Source organism: Pezoporus wallicus, unplaced genomic scaffold (genome assembly GCF_028554395.1).
Source record: "Pezoporus wallicus isolate ANWC-B61680 ecotype Strahan unplaced genomic scaffold, APGP_CSIRO_Pwel_v1 contig_227, whole genome shotgun sequence".
NCBI lineage: Eukaryota > Metazoa > Chordata > Aves > Psittaciformes > Psittacidae > Pezoporus > Pezoporus wallicus.
In genome coordinates, this window is record NW_026635704.1 from 16923427 (window position 1) to 16940461 (window position 17035).

The following is a 17035-nucleotide window of genomic DNA, read 5'->3' on the forward strand; positions in this document are numbered from 1 at the left end:
ACTGGAATAAAATTTAAGTCCCCTCATTTCACAAGATGGGAAAACTACTTGTCAGCCCAGTTTAGCTGGATTCCCAGACCTACTTTGAAAACCTTTGGTGCTGTGATAAAGAGCAATAGCCTTGGACTTTTCACTGTAGCTCTTTTACAGGTAAACTTTGTAAGAGCTTTCCCTTTCTCCTTAACTTGCTCTCTGACCTTTTTCCCATTGGACAATATATCGGGAAGCAGGTGATGCTGGTGATGTTTGGAAACTTACCACTGCAAACTAAACCACTCACATTCAGCTCTGGCATGACAAATCAAAACCAGCATTAAAGCCATTTCCTTTGGCGTGCCCAGGGTCAAACTGAATTGCTATAAACAAACCAGTGTGCATCCCAGAAGAAATGTTTATGTGAAATAATACTTTCCCTGTTGCTTTCCCCTCCTTTTCCCTCTTCCCCCTAATAAAACAGCTAGAAGCAACAGACAAACATCACAAATAAAGAATATATATATTTTCCCCAGTAAGTTTAAAGGGACAGTAGGTGGGATTTTGCACTTGTAGCTGTTTATCTTTGTAAAATAGCGCAGTTGTTACATAGCCTAAATACAAGAACCTCTGCTACTCCCTTTGCAGTTTGGTCGTCTCTCAGGCCTGATAGTGCTTCCTTCCTGACCTCTCATGGCTTCCTGCCTCTAGCCTTATCACGGAAAAAAACTTGACATTATCCTGGCTGTGCCACTTGGAATGCATTTGAATTCCGTAAATGGAAATATCCTTACCTTTACATTTACAAACAACTATCATCTGCAGATCACTCAGTAATTTCCTTCTGACACCTAATTTTTTTCTTTTAGATATGTTATTTGAAATAGGTAAGAGAAGGAAAAAAAGAAGGGTGGGGGAAATGGAAAAACAGAAAGGAAAACTCTCCTGTTTCTCTTAGGTTCGCTTTTCTTCAACCTGTGAATCCATCTCTCAGGATGCTGAAATCAGCATTATAAAAACTTTAACAGCCCTGATGTCAGTTTACATCAGTTGAGGAATATGTCTCCTTGCTCTAAACACTAAAAAAGGAGAATATTGCAGAAGTTCAGTAGATAAAACACATTAAGGTAGTGATTCAAAATCCAGTGTAATTGCATCCCCAGCATAGCAATAGAATTCTCCACTTAGAATACTGTTTTTCCCTGATGCTTTCATAGGGACTAAAAAGTGCAATACTATGAGCCTTTACAACTCATATGACTATAGGGATGTCAAAAGAATGATTCTACTGACTTTAGTTGACCAGACCTAGCTGTGTTGCCTTGAATAATTATTTTTAATTAAAACACTGGATTTCCTTAAGAGAAAAGTGTAGCTCCCCTTACACTCTGCCCAGTTAGCATCAAAACCACATGGAACAAGTTAGTAACATCTAAGTGTAAGACTAATATATTGTTTATATACTCTTAAGGAGACAAATGTTTTTTATCGAACTCATGCATATAGACACCATTTTATTATCATATTTTAGGATCAAAGGAGATTCTTAATGGACACTAATCTAAACTCCAGCATTCATGAACTTCATAAAAATTTTGTTCATGAAAATCATAAGCTTTCAGTTTGATCACAACCATAAAGAATTCAGGGTATCAGCAGGTAACATACTCCAGTGGGTAAATTAGGGAAGCATTCCAATTCTATTCAATCAGTTTCCAATCAGTGGAACATCTTATGGGGGCATCTTAGAATATATCAACATTATTTTGAATTGATAAGGTAATTAAATTTAATTGGTTTAGCAAATGGATTGTCGACATTACTCAGACAAAAGAATCGGAAAATAAGACTGTAGTATGGTTAATTGAATATATATTTTTTAAATTAACTGAATTCTTAAAATTAATTTTTCATTAAATCACTTTATTTATTTGGAAAATAAGTCTTATCGGATCTTCGATAACTTTTCTTGATTGATAGAATTGCTGGATAAAAATACCTATTTTTATATTATATGTACCTTATACCATCCGATTTTTTTTTAATTATCTTTTTACAAACTCTCCGTAACCCATATTCAGCTGAATAATATTAGTTAATTAAGAGATTTTACTAAATTATTTTATATGGGAATCCTCCTCCTATCACATAATTTTTTGGTCTTGGTAATCTTGTATGCTTAAGTTTAGCCATATTGATTTTAATCAAAACTGTATGCTTGCATATACATGTATGTAAATGTGATTATATCCTTCTCTGCCTTCTTTTTCCTTAACACCTTTTGATAGTATTAGATAACTAACGTCTCTAGAGAAGAACTGTATTTTCCCACATTTGTAAAGGTGCTATGAGACTTGTGGATGCTATTGAAATCCAGTTATTTTACCGTAATAAGAGACAATGAGTGGATTTATTTCACAGCCTAAGCATGGGTGCAATCTACCAATGTATGTGATAAAGCTGATTGAACTGGCACCTCAACCTCCCTTCAGTTGGCAAAAGAAAGAATTCCTGAGTGGGAGTTCCCCTACCAAACTTTCCTTAGCAGAAAAAGATAACAATACTTTAGAGTCATAACCTCATCCAGTTTAGGCATAGCCTCCTTCCTGATTAGTCAGTTGGATATTGTAATCAGTGACATCATGGTAATGATGATAGTAGAGCATCTGTAAGAAAACACTTAGATGAATGGTCCAGAGGTTGGATTTTCTAAAATCAAACTCTTCTCTGAACAATGTTAGTTCTTTTCAACTAATTTTGCAAATAAACTACTGGGATCTTTAAAAAAGAAGGAACGTGCCTCACGTATCAAAGAATACTGGTATTGAGTGGCTTAAAATCTTCCATGCTCTCTTAAATGAGCCTATCTCTAAAATGTCAAAGCTTGAAGTTTTCCAGGAACTCTTGCCTCATGAAGGATAAGGTCAGAAAGAACAAGCACCATTTAAATGGAATCCCATTTATTTCCACACTTGGTAAGCATAATTCCTGAGTGATCCTTATTAATGCCACACATTAATGTGGCATTAAAGCTGACCAAAGCTTCTGGATTTGGTTTTGGTAATATAACATTAATTTGTTGCAAGGTTTGATCCAAAAAGGGAGAGGGAGATAATATGATAATCTTTTAGAACAATCTAAAGAGCACTATGAAGAGAAAATGTATATACTGTCTGCTCAGGCTCAGTATTAAACACGTCTGTCCCATCAACTGTGCCCTGCTCTAGTTTTCAGTTGTGACTTTTAGCTGTGTAGTTGTGTAGTGACCTGTGGATCCCAAGATTGGATACAGTGTGAGAAGAGAGGCTGTGTGCTTGGTCCTCCTCCTGGTTTGTGCCCGATGAATAGATAGTAAGGGATGAAAAAATGAGGCATTTAAGTCTACCTATGCACTGGCCAAGGAAGATAACTTGCATCTTGGCAAATACATTGTTCTTTGCAAAAAAAAACATTTCAGCATACATTAGAATTTTATGACCTTTGCCTTTTGTATGCTATGCCCCTGAAAAAGTCATGCACAGCTTTCAATGAATGTTATAAATGATCCTTTTGACACAGGCAATTTTTTTAATTAACAAAAAGTCACCATACTCTTCAGAGGCTATGCTGGCAAAAGAACCATGAAGTTAGATTGTTCTTATTTATCCATCTGGTTATTTAGTACCCATCTCTAAAGTGTCTGATAGCTGCATAGTCATTCCTGGATTTTACTTTCACTGTATTCTTGTGAGGCAGGGAACTAATCCCCATTTTAGAATAAATGGACAACAATTCATTGACTTTCTACTGAAGGTTAGAACAATGAAAAGCCATTTTTGAAAATGCAGTATTATGAGAGACTGTGAACCTAAACATATTGTGAACCATGGTAGTTGCTGGTAGTTTCTGAAACTAGACTACTTTGCATATCTTGCCATATGGAAGTGCTTTTAAAAAAAACTGGCTCCTGTTACAGGTACTGAAGAATTCTGAAATTTAATAAATTTATCCTGTAATGTATGCTAGTATGGTATCTGCTGAAGGAAGAATCTTTCTTGTAGGACCTTTCTTCAAAAGCAAGTATAATGGTAATAATTAAATGACTGGTTCTGTACAAATGTCTATGTATTAACTCATTAGACACAATAGAATCCTATAAAACAAAGTAATGATGACATTTGCAAAAGCTAGATAAGGCAAAGGTTTTTGAACTGCTCTAAAGTGAGCCCTTCAGGTGATGGTAGCTATTTAGAATAGTTTATGTCATAGGGAATAGGACTGAAATTAATGTGGACTTTTATCATGTCTTAGTTGTACTTCCATCCAAATACTTATTAGTAGTCTTATTCTGTGCCAGAATTCCTTGAGTTTATTAATATTCCCTACACATTGTGTTTGTTTCTGTTTTTTAAAGTTATTGCCAGATTATAGCCTGTCTGTGCCTGATAGTGGTTGTGTTTGTATATGAGCACAGGGTCATCTGATAACAAATTGTAGCACTGTGCGATAAGCAATGTTTAGAATGGGTACAAGCCAGAAACCTATGGCTCCTAGTATACTTTTAGAAAGTCCCATCAACAAAAGAAAGGGTTCAAGGTATTTCGGAAAAGGTCATTGATTACAACCAACTTCATGATCGTTCTGGATGTGTTCCTTCCTGCAGAGACGTAATTACATTTGTTTTACAGTAGAACTTATTTTCAGCTTTGGGCAAGGACAATTGCTTTCAGACATGAATTTGACTCACATGTACCAGTTTAAGAAAGCTGTTAACTCTGAGTCAGTGGAGTAATGTCAGTAATGGTAATGGCCGTGAGATCTTGTCTGGAACTCTTAAATTTAAATATATAGCATAGCATTTTGAGTGGCTGAAAAGCAGTTACCTTGCAGAATGCTGACCTTGATTTCGTCCAGGAACTATTTCTTGTATTTAGATTATCTTCCAACCCAGGGACTTTTCCCTTTCTCTTACTTCAGGAGTTCATCCATCTGTGTCATCTTCCTTTTTCACTTTCAGCTGAAATACAGCATTTTCTGTGAAAATTGCTACAGTCATAATCCAAGTCAGCCAAAACTCATAAAAGCATATTGTTGTCATATTTCCTAGGTATTGTGAGTTTGTGCGAAGACGAATGTTTTTCTTAAGCATACCTTTTACCTAAAATGTGCATTTATCTGTATGGCTGTGATCTTAACAGCAGGTAGTGGGTGCCTCAGGCTTGTAATATTTGGGGTTACATCCTTATTTGTGGTTAATCTGTCATTAGCATGATATCAGGACTGGTGTCCTAGGTAGGAGTGGAAGTAGTTTCCAATCTGAACTGGAGCAATATGAAGAACATTACAGGCGCTTTCAGTGATTTTATACTCATGGTAAGCCTTCCTTACATTAGGTGAGTTCAACTACCCTGTTACAGTGCCTGTATACAGCTGTGAGGACTGAGGCAAAAGATGTTGACTCAATACTCTATCTGCCCCAATTCCTATTTGTTAAGACCTTCATGTTTTGTTTCGTTTCTTCTTTTTAATCTTGTACATCGGAAGTCAATCTGTTATTAGCAACTTGACTACTCCACTGTTTCAGAGAAGGTGCTGACCAATGTTTTTGATAGTCAATAGGGAAATCCTGTCTTGCTAAGGAAAGTGAGTTCATCCAGAAAGAGAGTTCTTTGCTTTTCTTTTAAAAGAAAATGGAGATGGACCCTACACTGTCCTGAGTGCCATGAAGTGACACAAAAACGTCAATGATCTCTTTACTGCTCCACTTAGTGATGATCAAAGAATTGCATAAATCAGAAGAAATACAGGGAGTAAACCAGATATGTTCTTTCAACAACACAATTTGGAAAGAGGAAGGGAAATGCCAGTAGAGGCAATGCCTGCACCTACACCTATGTCTACAGTGGCAAACAGACCTGGCCTCTGGTCTGAAGGCAATACTCTGTTCTCCTTACAAAGCAAACTCCATCCTCGCAGAACAACCAGAAAGATCTACACATATCCTGTAATTTGGAGTCTGTTATAGTTGATGGGAAGACTCACATTGCCTTCAGGACAGTAAGAATACACAATCTACTTTTAAAGCATTAAGCCACTAGTACTGCACATTCATTTTTTTAACATCCAACTTGTGCATATTACTTCTATGTTTCAGTGTTAAATTACTCCATATCAGGACCAGTTTCTACAGTTTCCTTTGCAAACTTCTTCTTTTCTTTGTTTCTGTCAAAATAACGTGCCATCCTTCCAACATAAACACTGAGGGGAAATAGATGAGTGAGTACGTAATCACTAAACTATCTCATGCAGTAGGCTTCTGAAATGTGTTAAAATCCCAATCACAACATGCTTTTGCTCCTGCCACTGTCTGATGAATATCCTTGTCATTTATGCTCTCTTCTGGCCACTTCCCTTGGAATACTTGAAATATAATTAGCTTTTTTAAACATAGTTTCCTATAAAACAGCTGCAGTCAATGCACAATTGTCAAAAAATAAGGCAATACATTACACATAATACCCAAAACGATTTATGCTATGTTGTGCCTTTGTTAACTGAAATCCAAATGTGAAATAAAATAAACTTTATATCCTTTTGTTTTTTATAATTGTAGAGAAAATCCCAGGAATTTCTATTGCTGTGTTTTCCTCCACTGAAATATTTACGACAGAAAAAAGCATGCTGGGTGCCAAATTTTTAAGTACCTATCTTAATGTGGGGGTTTTAATAACAAAATTTAATTAGAAACTTCTCACAAAATCAATTTTTTATTCAAATAGTAAATTTGGAGGAATGCATGTGAAAAAAAGAGGTCAAATCACAGACTTAAGAGCAAAAATGGGGGAACCTTCAACCCTTCCTTTGTATCTTATTTCATATGTCAGCATCACTTTTAATCAGACTGCACATTTTAACACACTGGACAGAGAATCATAGAATGGTTTGGGTTGAAAGGGACTTTAAAGCTCATCCAGTTCCAACCTCCCTGCCATGGGCAGGGACACCTTCCACTAGACCAGGTTGCTCCAAGTCCCATCCAACCTGGCCTTGAACACTTCCAGGGATGGGGCAGCCACAGCTTCTCTGGGCAATGTTTGCCTGCTCTCCTCAGTAATCTGGCAGAGGCTGCTTGCAAATGGTGTCTGGGCTTCTGGTAATGGAGGGCAACATGCAGCCCCATCCGCTCAGATTTTTTTTCTAGCAAAGGCGTCGTATGGTCCAGTTTATACTGGCCAAGACACCCGCGGTGACCAAGGGCAGTCGGTTAGTCCTGCCTGCTTTCATTTTGGGTTGCATTTTGGAGCAGTAAATGCCTGGAACCACCTCAGCTGGCACGGCTTATCCCTCCTTCCGCCCTCTGCACCCACTGGTGGCTGGGCCATGGAGAGGCTCCTCTGAGTAACAGCTGTCTGAAAAGGTCTGTGTTGTGGGGAAAAGAGGCAAAAGAGCATGAAGGATGATCCCAAAGGGGAGCAATGGTGAAGTGCTGGGGAGGTGAGAGCCCCGACGGCCCTCAGCATCTGCATGCTGACAGGAAAGATGCAGTCACTCTCCCCAGGATGGAAGTTTATTGCACATTCATGTTGGTTTTTTCTGGATTTGAATGGAGTTTACACGGAAATAATGAGATTACAAGCATAATAAAGCCAGTGAGTGAGTGGCTGCTGCCTCTGAAGAACAGCAAGGTGAGACCTCTGCAGAAGCTTCTAGAAGGAGGTGCTGCAGGAAGGTGAGTCTGACCCAGGCATTCAGCTATGCCCCATTCTGCCCTCCACAGAGAAAATGTGATTTCTAGGGATGAAAGGGTTTTGTTTATTGTCTCTTCTGTTGTAGCTGGGGAGAGGGGCTAGATAACTTCTCCTTTAATATAGCCAGACACAAGGGCATCCTGGAGTTCTCTTTTAGCAGCACATCCAGCTGTTCTCCATAGGGCCTTAATAACAAGAAAGAGGCAAGGCCAAGTCAGCTAACCCCAGCTTCTAAGCTGATGAAAACTGGTATAGCTGGCTTCCGCATCATTTTTAGTATATAACTATGGTTGTAAAAATGTTCTTGTATATAGAGTGTGCCATAAGCAATTATTAGAAAAAGTGGTTATTGGATATGCTGAATTAAGAAACACCTGTTGCTGATGTTTTAAATCCTGTTGGTATGAATTAACTGGTGTCAATCAGCCTTCTTGTGGTGCAGATAAATGCTCTAAAAGATGCCAAAACTCTTGGTAAGTTCATTCTGCTGCCAGGAAAACTCAAAGAACAGATTTTATAGGACAGTTTCATAGCCTAAATTTTCTTATGGATTATCAAGCTAGAAAATATGATAATCTAGTTTGAACACCTATAAAACACATCATGGGGTTTGTCAGTCTGTTAGGGTTTTTTTGGTTTTTTTTTTTCTTTAAATTGCAGTATATTTGTAGATAAAAATACTTGTGAAAAATTAAATCTTTGTAATTTATGTGCTAACAAGGGATGAAAAGAAATTTAAAGGATGAAAGAATTGCACAAAAAGATTTTAGGAAGTGCAAACTATGGAGGACCATCTGATGTTTTCCTTCCACTCTGCTCTGTCACGTTCTCCTTCCTGTTGCAAGCTTTCTTCCTCCTGACTTTTATGTTGTCTTTGCAGATGACCCATAAAAATATTGAGCTAAGAAAAACCTTTGGACTTTTTTTCTTTCAAAAGCTGAAAACGTAGTCCCTGGAACTACTTTCACTTTTTTAATATAGAAACAGATACTTTTAATTTTTTTTTATTATACCCTTTAATTTTTTATAAGGTTTCAAATTGCCATTTGCCATAGTTTCACAACTGGCTTGTGACACACATGTACCTAGACTTTTAATGTATATCAAAGAGAATACTGTTAGTCTACAGGCTAATAAGTTCCTTGAATTTCTTCTCGGAAATGCTTTTATCTCTGTCATTTGTAGCACATACACTTTGTAAATAAACTGGAGTTTTCACTTCCCTGCTTTGTTATTGAAAGCTATGACTTGGAACTGGAGACATTCTGTCCCTCTGTAAAAAGACACTTGTTTATGTGTGGTCTAGAATATTGGGGCCTGCTTGCCAGAAGATGTACAGTAGACATGTCATCTCAGCACAGCTTATTTTGTCTGCCTATGCCTTGTTTTAAACAGTTGGGTTGAGAAATATTTTTTTCCCACTGCAGGTTTCTGCTAGTAAAAAGGAAAACACTACGTTACTACTCTGATCTGCTGCAATAACCTTTGTGGTTTCAGTTCTGGATTTTCTCCATAAAACTGATAGCCTCGTTTAGCATTATGTCTTCCAAGAGTAAAGTTATTATCCAATTGAAATTTCTGCTTATAAAGTTAATTTGATCCCAATTCTGTAATATATAGTGTATTGAAATTGCATAACATCTTGCTAGTAACTGGAAGCTAATAATAGTTTGCAAGTACTTTATTTTGTTGGGCACATCAGTTGCTTATCAGGTGACTTACAGAGTGGTGGCATTTAATTCCTGCAGGAATATGATCCCTATCTCCTTCCTTATTTGAGGCTGCTTACTATTTTGGGTTTGTTAACAAAATGCTGTGATAACACAGATGTTGTCTCTGAAACAGCATTTTCAAAGTAACAAAATAAGTGACAGACAGCTATTTCAGATGTAATAATTGCGTTCAATTTGCCCTCTTCTATAAGCCTGACATTCATAGCACAATTCAGGTGAAAATGAAGGTCAGGAATCTTCCTCCACTCAGCTCAGGCCTCATGTGGGCCTCATTCTGACCCTTTAGAGAACCAGCTTCAGCAACCCAGTGCACAAGTCTTCAGAAAAAGGGCTCTTAGAAAATGGCTTACTGCCAGCACTGGAATTGCACTGACTCAAATTCTGTACTAGATTCAACATGTTTTTCATGGCATACAAGAATCTGAACTTTAAATGTAACTGTGTATTTCCTTTAAACAGTGAAAATATATAGAGGAATTTAAAATTAAAGATATGTTTCATCTACTGCCAGAATTCTTCAGTAGAATTTGCAGGACAACTGCAAAATTGTATTTTGCACTCGAAGTTGAATATATGTGAATCTTCACATCTTTAAAAGTGATGAGCAAATCAGCTTATCGCACAAGCCCTTCCAACCCAAACTGTTCTAGGATTCTATAAGAGTCCTGGGTGAAAACAAAAGATTAATTTAAAAAGTGTCTTGCTATAAACTGATTATGACCGACTAATTTGTAAACCTTCAAGTATAAAAATTCTTTGTTTTCCATTTGTACTAGTTCTCTCACTTGGCACCTCACCAGGTCCACTAAGTGCTGCTACCTTGGGACTAGAGATAATTACCCAATAGAATCCCCATATGATTTCACTGTTTTTCACATTTTTCTAACTTACTGGAAAGTGATTTCCACAGTAAGGTGTTTGTTTTCCCTTCAGCAGGAGGAAAACACCTTGAAATCTTTGTTTCTCTTTAAAAGCACATACATACATAAACCCAGCAAGTTTTGATGAAGACTACAAGTAACGGCATTTCACTAAAATCATTAAGGTTTAGTTGACCTGTCATTTAAAAAGCATTGCTGTCATTGTGATGTAATCTTGAAACTGGGTCTTGTGCCATGAATCAGCATTAAATCAGGAGGAGGCATATTTTAAAGTGACAGGTATAATTTCCAAACACAACCTCATTGTTCTAAATTGGAGGACATACGTTCTGAGGACATAACCTAGCACTTTTTAACGTCATTTTGCTTGATAAACTCTCCCAAGACATAAAGTACAAAACCTAAGTCTTTTTCTTGGTGTCTTAAAATGTGTTTCACCTGGAATAAGTATTGAGGAACACACTGAAAAACAAAAGACAATTCTAATGCTTCCTTGGACAGACTGTGCCAGCAGCATTCCAAAACTAGAAGAAACTAGGGTTTGTTTTTCTGCAGTTGAGAGGCAAATAGTCATGAGAGAAGAGATGGCTTATTTGTCATGGGTCCTCTGTTATTACCTTTGGTTAGCTGCTCATATGAGGAGCCTCTGAGATTATTTTCAACAACAGTAAGTGATTTTCATAGTAAAAAAATCTGATTTTTTACTCTAATATAATACTTTCTGGGTTTACTGCTTGAAAAATTATCTGTTGTCCCTAAATCAGTTTTCCTGCATTTGTTTTATGGAACACTGATTACAGTGGTAACTCCAGTCACGGCTTCTGTTATGGTTAGGCAGGACACTAGTGATCCTTACTCAGTTTTGTGGAGCATCCTGTCCTACAGCAGATAGTTTTGCATACAACTAGGTTAGATATTGCTTTAATATTTTAAAATGCCTGGCTTCTTTAAGTTCACCTGGGAAACACATAATAGAAGCAAACACCTTGTTCCAGTTGATTACTGAAAGGGATGCTTGCAATGTCAGCCTTCACAAAATGCAGTGTGAATTCATGAAGTCCTTATCTGCTTTGCTTTTTTAACGTTCATTATGTTTGTGACTGGTCTGAAAAGGGAGTGTTAATACCTGATGTACTACTTGCAGACAGTGTTGCTAAGTGAGAAAAGAAACTTTCTTTCTAATCCTAAAAGTGTGGGTCTGTAAAAGAACAGGCTGTTCCTTGGCTAAATGATACGTGCAACAGAAAATAGATATAATTAATTTCTGGGGTGTGTTAACGTCACTAAAAGGAGTAAATGGTAGCACTCATATTTTCTAGCAATAAAGAAAAGATTTATATTGCCAGTCTGCAACAAGCAGTATATCTAGTGGAGCTGTTGTATTGCACATATAAGACCACCTTCCAAATGGGTGACAGAGTTCTAGCCTCATCTCTTCAAACCCATTCAAAAAAGAGGAATACATATCTCACTTTTTTTCACTGCCTGAACAATTTAATAACGTATATATCTAGATTTTTAGCACAGATTCTTCATGGCACATAATACTACACTTCAGCTGCTACAGTGTTGTGAAAAATGCTATTAAACATTCCAACCCACGCCAGTTTTTATTGTTTTAAACCCCTATGTTTCTGCTGCTTAATTAAATAAGATGGCTTCTATACATCTTGTATAACTCTATGTACAAGTGAAAAAATATCTCTTTACAATAAAGTTGTAAGACAAAGAACTAGTTTCAGCAGTCATTGACTTTGAGATACTTGTGCTGAAGCAAGAAACTCCCCATGGTAGTATATCTTCACAAAGTACTATCCCACTTACTTCCATCATTATACCTGCATCAGTACAGAACTTCAGGGTAGGCAGTCTGTGTTATTCAGTTTAGCCTGCCTGAAATGGGAGTAAGCGACAGTGATGAAAAGAAAATCCAAATGGGATTATGCCTTTATCATTCCAGTGAACAGCAGCTGATTTTTTCACTGAAAGCCTAGACTGCTGACAGAAATTTGTGATCATTAGACATAACCTGCCAAAACTGGCTTTTTAGTAAAGCAAGGTCAGAAGATTCTAGAAAGTAAGCAAATATTTTTTGTTAGATGACTACACAGTATAACCTGTGAAGCTATTTGTTTAACTGGGTTTTGTTGTGGGATTATTTCTTGTTTAGAGTAATGCTTGTGGTATCACATAATAGAAACTCTAAGACCCTCTGACTTTCAGTGAAATTTGAATCCTTCAATGCATAGGACATGGCTGAAAATGGAAGGCAGGTTCTGAAACAACTGAGGTAGTTTTGAAAGTAAGATCAGCCAAAGTTTCAAAAGTGAAATTCCAGTATGTTTCTTAGTGTTGTCACAGAGTACAGAGTAAAGAATTAGATTCTGACACCAAACTATCAACCAGTGTCAAAGTGTCTGTAAAGCAATTCTATTATTAGTTGATCATGGAATCACGAAGAATCATTTTCTTCATGTAACGCAGGAAGATAAAACGCAGATGTGTTGCTCTGATTGACATTCTGTGTAAAAGATATGATTCTATACATATGTGTTGATCATGGGCTTTTTTAAATATTGGAAAGGCTTTGTGTGACTTCAGGTTAATTATAAGAAAGAAAAGACTGTATCACAAATGAAAAAATTTGCAGCATTCTCCTTACTCATATATAGTAAACAGGAAACTAGAATAGTATGGACTTCTTCATGCCTGCTGCTCCAAAGTGGAAAACCTTATAACTCCTTTTAGGAAGGGTTGTAGTTAAGATGCTTTTCCAAATCATCAGTTACTTAAAATTTGCTGCATTTTGTTTTTTAAAGTGCTATTCTTTTTTGCATTTGGCTCGAGGCCAGAAGTATTCTAAGCCTTCAGAAAGTGTTTTAGAAGTTCTGCTTAATTTGAGAAGCTTTTTCTTGATCAAGCAAGCAGAATCAATATATGAGATGTTTCTAAGACCTTGGAATGTAACTTTAAGAAATTACAACAGCTACAAATCAAGAGCCAAATCCCTGCCTTACACAAAATGTACCAGTGATAAATGGAGGTCTTACTGACCTAATAAAATGCTACAGATTGATATTCCTTTTGTTGAGCAGCCTGTAGTTTCATTAATTTTATTGACAGTAATTATAACAAGTTGAATTTATGGTAGCCATAAAGAAAAGTTAGTCAACCACATGAAAATGTCAGCATGCTCACTTTGGTATGAGCAGGCTGAAGACTATTTTTTGGGGTGGTGGCTGCTGATCTGTTGTCTTCTTCCCGCAGTTGTGTTTAATGGTAATTTATAAAGGCTAGGGAATGGTACTTGCGGTGTCCCTCCAACAGTTCTGTTTGCAAAATTGAAAATTGGTTCTTGTAGCCTCATGACTTTGGACCTGTGGTCTCATTTTTGCCCTAAAATTCTTGAGAGAAGAGCTGATAGAACTGAATGGCACATCAAATTAACTCTTCAGCTGGATTAAAAAGCTGAGAATGTAAGAACTAAGCTTTGAGTAAGGATTTTCAGTTCTTCTTTCTGTATGCAAGTATGTAAGTAGGTAAGAATGTAATGAAACCATGCATTTTTTTTTATCCAGGTAAATTCTGGTTCAGTGGTTTGTTGGAGACTTGCCTGCTCTGAGAACACAAGACCAGGCCTGCTTATATTAAACATGTGCCAAAATTTCTATATGTACCTGGGAAAAGACTTGCACAGGTTGCTACTGTTAGAGGATTGTATAAACCTGTAGGGGTAATGCTACTATATGGATCCTTGACTAGGCAGAGCAGCACCTCCCATAAAGAATACATGTGAATATGAAAATCATAAAATCATAGAACAGTTAGGGCTGGAAAGGACCTTAAGATCACCTAGTTCCAACCCCCCTGCCATGGGCAGGGACAACTCACACTAAACCATGGCACCCAAGGCTCTGTCCCATCTGGCCTTGAACACTGCCAGGGATGGAGCATTCACAACTTCCCTGGGCAACCCATTCCAGTGCCTCACCACCCTTACAGTAAAAAACTTCTTCCTTATATCCAATCTACACTTCCCCTGTTTAAGTCGGAGTCCATTACCCCTTGTCCTATCACTACAGTCCCTAATGAAGAGTCCCTCCCCAGCATCCTTATAGCCCCCCTTCAGATACTGGAAGGCTGCTATGAGGTCTCCACGCAGCCTTCTCTTCTCCAGGCTGAACAGACCCAACTTTCTCAGTCTGTCTTCATACGGGAGGTGCTCCAGTCCCCTGATCATCCTCGTGGCCCTTCTCTGGACTTGTTCCAACAGTTCCATGTCCTTTTTATGTTGAGGACACCAGAACTGCACACAATACTCCAGGTGAGGTCTCACAAGAGCAGAGTAGAGGGGCAGGATCACCTCCTTTGACCTGCTGGTCACTCTCCTTTTGATGCAGCCCAGGATATGGTTGGCTTTCTGGGCTGCAAGCGCACACTGAAGCCGGCTCATGTTCATTTTCTCATCAACCAAAACCCCCAAGTCCTTCTCTGCAGGGCTGCTCTGAATCTCTTCTCTGCCCAACCTGTAGCTGTGCCTGGAATTGCTCCAACCCAGGTGTAGGACCTTGCACTTGGCATGGTTAAACTTCATGAGGCTGGCATCAGCCCACTTCACAAGTGTGTCAAAGTCCCTCTGGATGGCATTCCTTCCCTCCAGCGTATCAGCCGAACTGCACAGCTTGGTGTCATCGGCAAACTTGCTGAGGGCACACGCAATCCCACTGTCCATGTCACCAACAAAGATGTTAAAGAAGACCGGTCCCAACACCAGTCCCTGAGGGTCACCACTCATTACTGGTCTCCAGCCGGACATTGAGCCATTGACCACAACTCTTTGCGTGCGGCCATCCAGCCAGTTCTTTATCCACCGAGTGCTCCACCTATCAAACTGATGTCTCTCCAATTTAGAGACAAGGATGTCGTGTGGGACAGTGTCGAATGCTTTACACAAGTCCAGGTAGATGACATCAACTGCTCTACCCCTGTCCATCAGTTCCGTAGCCCCATCATAGAAGGCCACCAAATTGGTCAGGCAGGATTTCCCCTTAGTGAAGCCATGCTGGTTGTCACCAGCCACCTTGTTGTTTTTCATGTGCCTTAGCATGCCTTCCAGACTAGGATCATCTGCCTACTTCTTCAAAATAAGCATCTTTTCTATACAAATCTATGGCTTTGTTTAACATAAACTGGGAGGACAGTGTGTGTTCTCTAGGCTGAAATTAAGAAATTAGAGTTTTGTGCCTCTTAACTAGAAATTAACTGGAGATAACAAATACAAAAAGTAAAAGTTCACAAATGTTCTGATAGAAGATTGCTTTTGTACCAGCAGTTCTACTGGGTAGTAAAATATTTTCAAGTTTCATCAAAGACAAAACTGTGATGAGCATGTCCTGAAAAGAACATAGGGAAATGATACATGAAAGTTCAAAATAAACTCCGCAGGTCAATGAAGTCAGTATTTTTGGTGACATTTTAAAATAAAATTGCTATAAGGAAAATAATTTTAAGAATAAAACATTTGTAATGCCATATCTTAAATATAGGAAAAAAGATTAATTACCCATTACAGCTATGTCATGGGGCTGGTTATAGGACAAAACCAACGAAAGTAGTGATTAGAGAGCATTGCTAGACATGAGTTGCAGTAAGCTGTGACCCGTTCATATGCTGTGCAAAACAATTATTCATTCATATGTATCTGCAATCTGTTAGGTCTTTTGTTGCGTAAGGAGTTACCCCCAGTGCAACTGAAAACAGGCTTAAAGTATAGTATGCAGCCTATATCTGGCACGTTAACTAATGCATATAATTCTAAATGTGAATGTTGTAATAAAAGAAATATTTACCCCCAGAATCTTGTACGTCTAGTGTGCAAGAAGAGTAAATTGGCACTACCACATTATAGGTGCTGCTTAGAGCAATAGAAAACTTAAGAGTAGTGCCTCTAAAAAGATTTCAGTTAATCCTGCATTACTTTATTTCCTTACACTGTAATGCTGCAATGTCTATCAGCAAGTATGTGAGTCTGCCTACCCCTTGCCTGATTTCAGTGCACAGATAAGGTATTTGAAAGCCAGTTACTATTCGGTAGAAAGCAAGTACATGTAGTATGGCTCCTATAGCTAGATACACAAAGGCTATAAAAATATGCAGTGCACAGAGAATGAGATCATCATCTGTTACAGAGGTGTTACAAATTTGATATTGTTTATTTCAGTTTGCATTAAACAAGGATACGGTCTGAGTACAGGGTTGTCTCAATTCATAATAATGTTGAAAAGCAGAAAATATACATCCTCTAAGTGATTATTTTTGCCTTTAGACATGTAAATATTTTTTTCATCACCTAAACCATCATCCAGATTTGCATTCTTGCAGTTCTGCTTCATTTAAAAAGAAAGTTTATTTATATCCTTTGTATCTCGTTATGCTTTTGTGCTATTCTTTTGATTTTTATTTAAATAGGAATATTTTCTACTAAAAAAAAAAATCACCCTTCCCAAATGCAGCTTTGTCCTCTGTATGAGTGAATCAGCATAATTGAATCTTTCATTTTACTGTTGGCTCTTTTTTCCAGATACAGACTTCCTGGGAAGCACAGTTACCCTGCAAGCCCCACTCTATGCTCTGACATTCAGAATTCACCTGTTCCTAGGTCAACAGTACCTTTTCCAGGACAGGCCAGTTCCAAGTTTTTCCCTTCTGCCATCATACTACA

At 37.9% G+C, this 17035-nt stretch overlaps 1 protein-coding gene across 1 annotated transcript in view; it reads right to left on the bottom strand.

Annotated features, from left to right (window-relative positions):
• Positions 1 to 17035, bottom strand: part of ATP6V1H (ATPase H+ transporting V1 subunit H) — a 286404-nt gene that overhangs the window by 237951 nt on the left and 31418 nt on the right. The gene's annotated exons all lie outside the window — the stretch shown is intronic.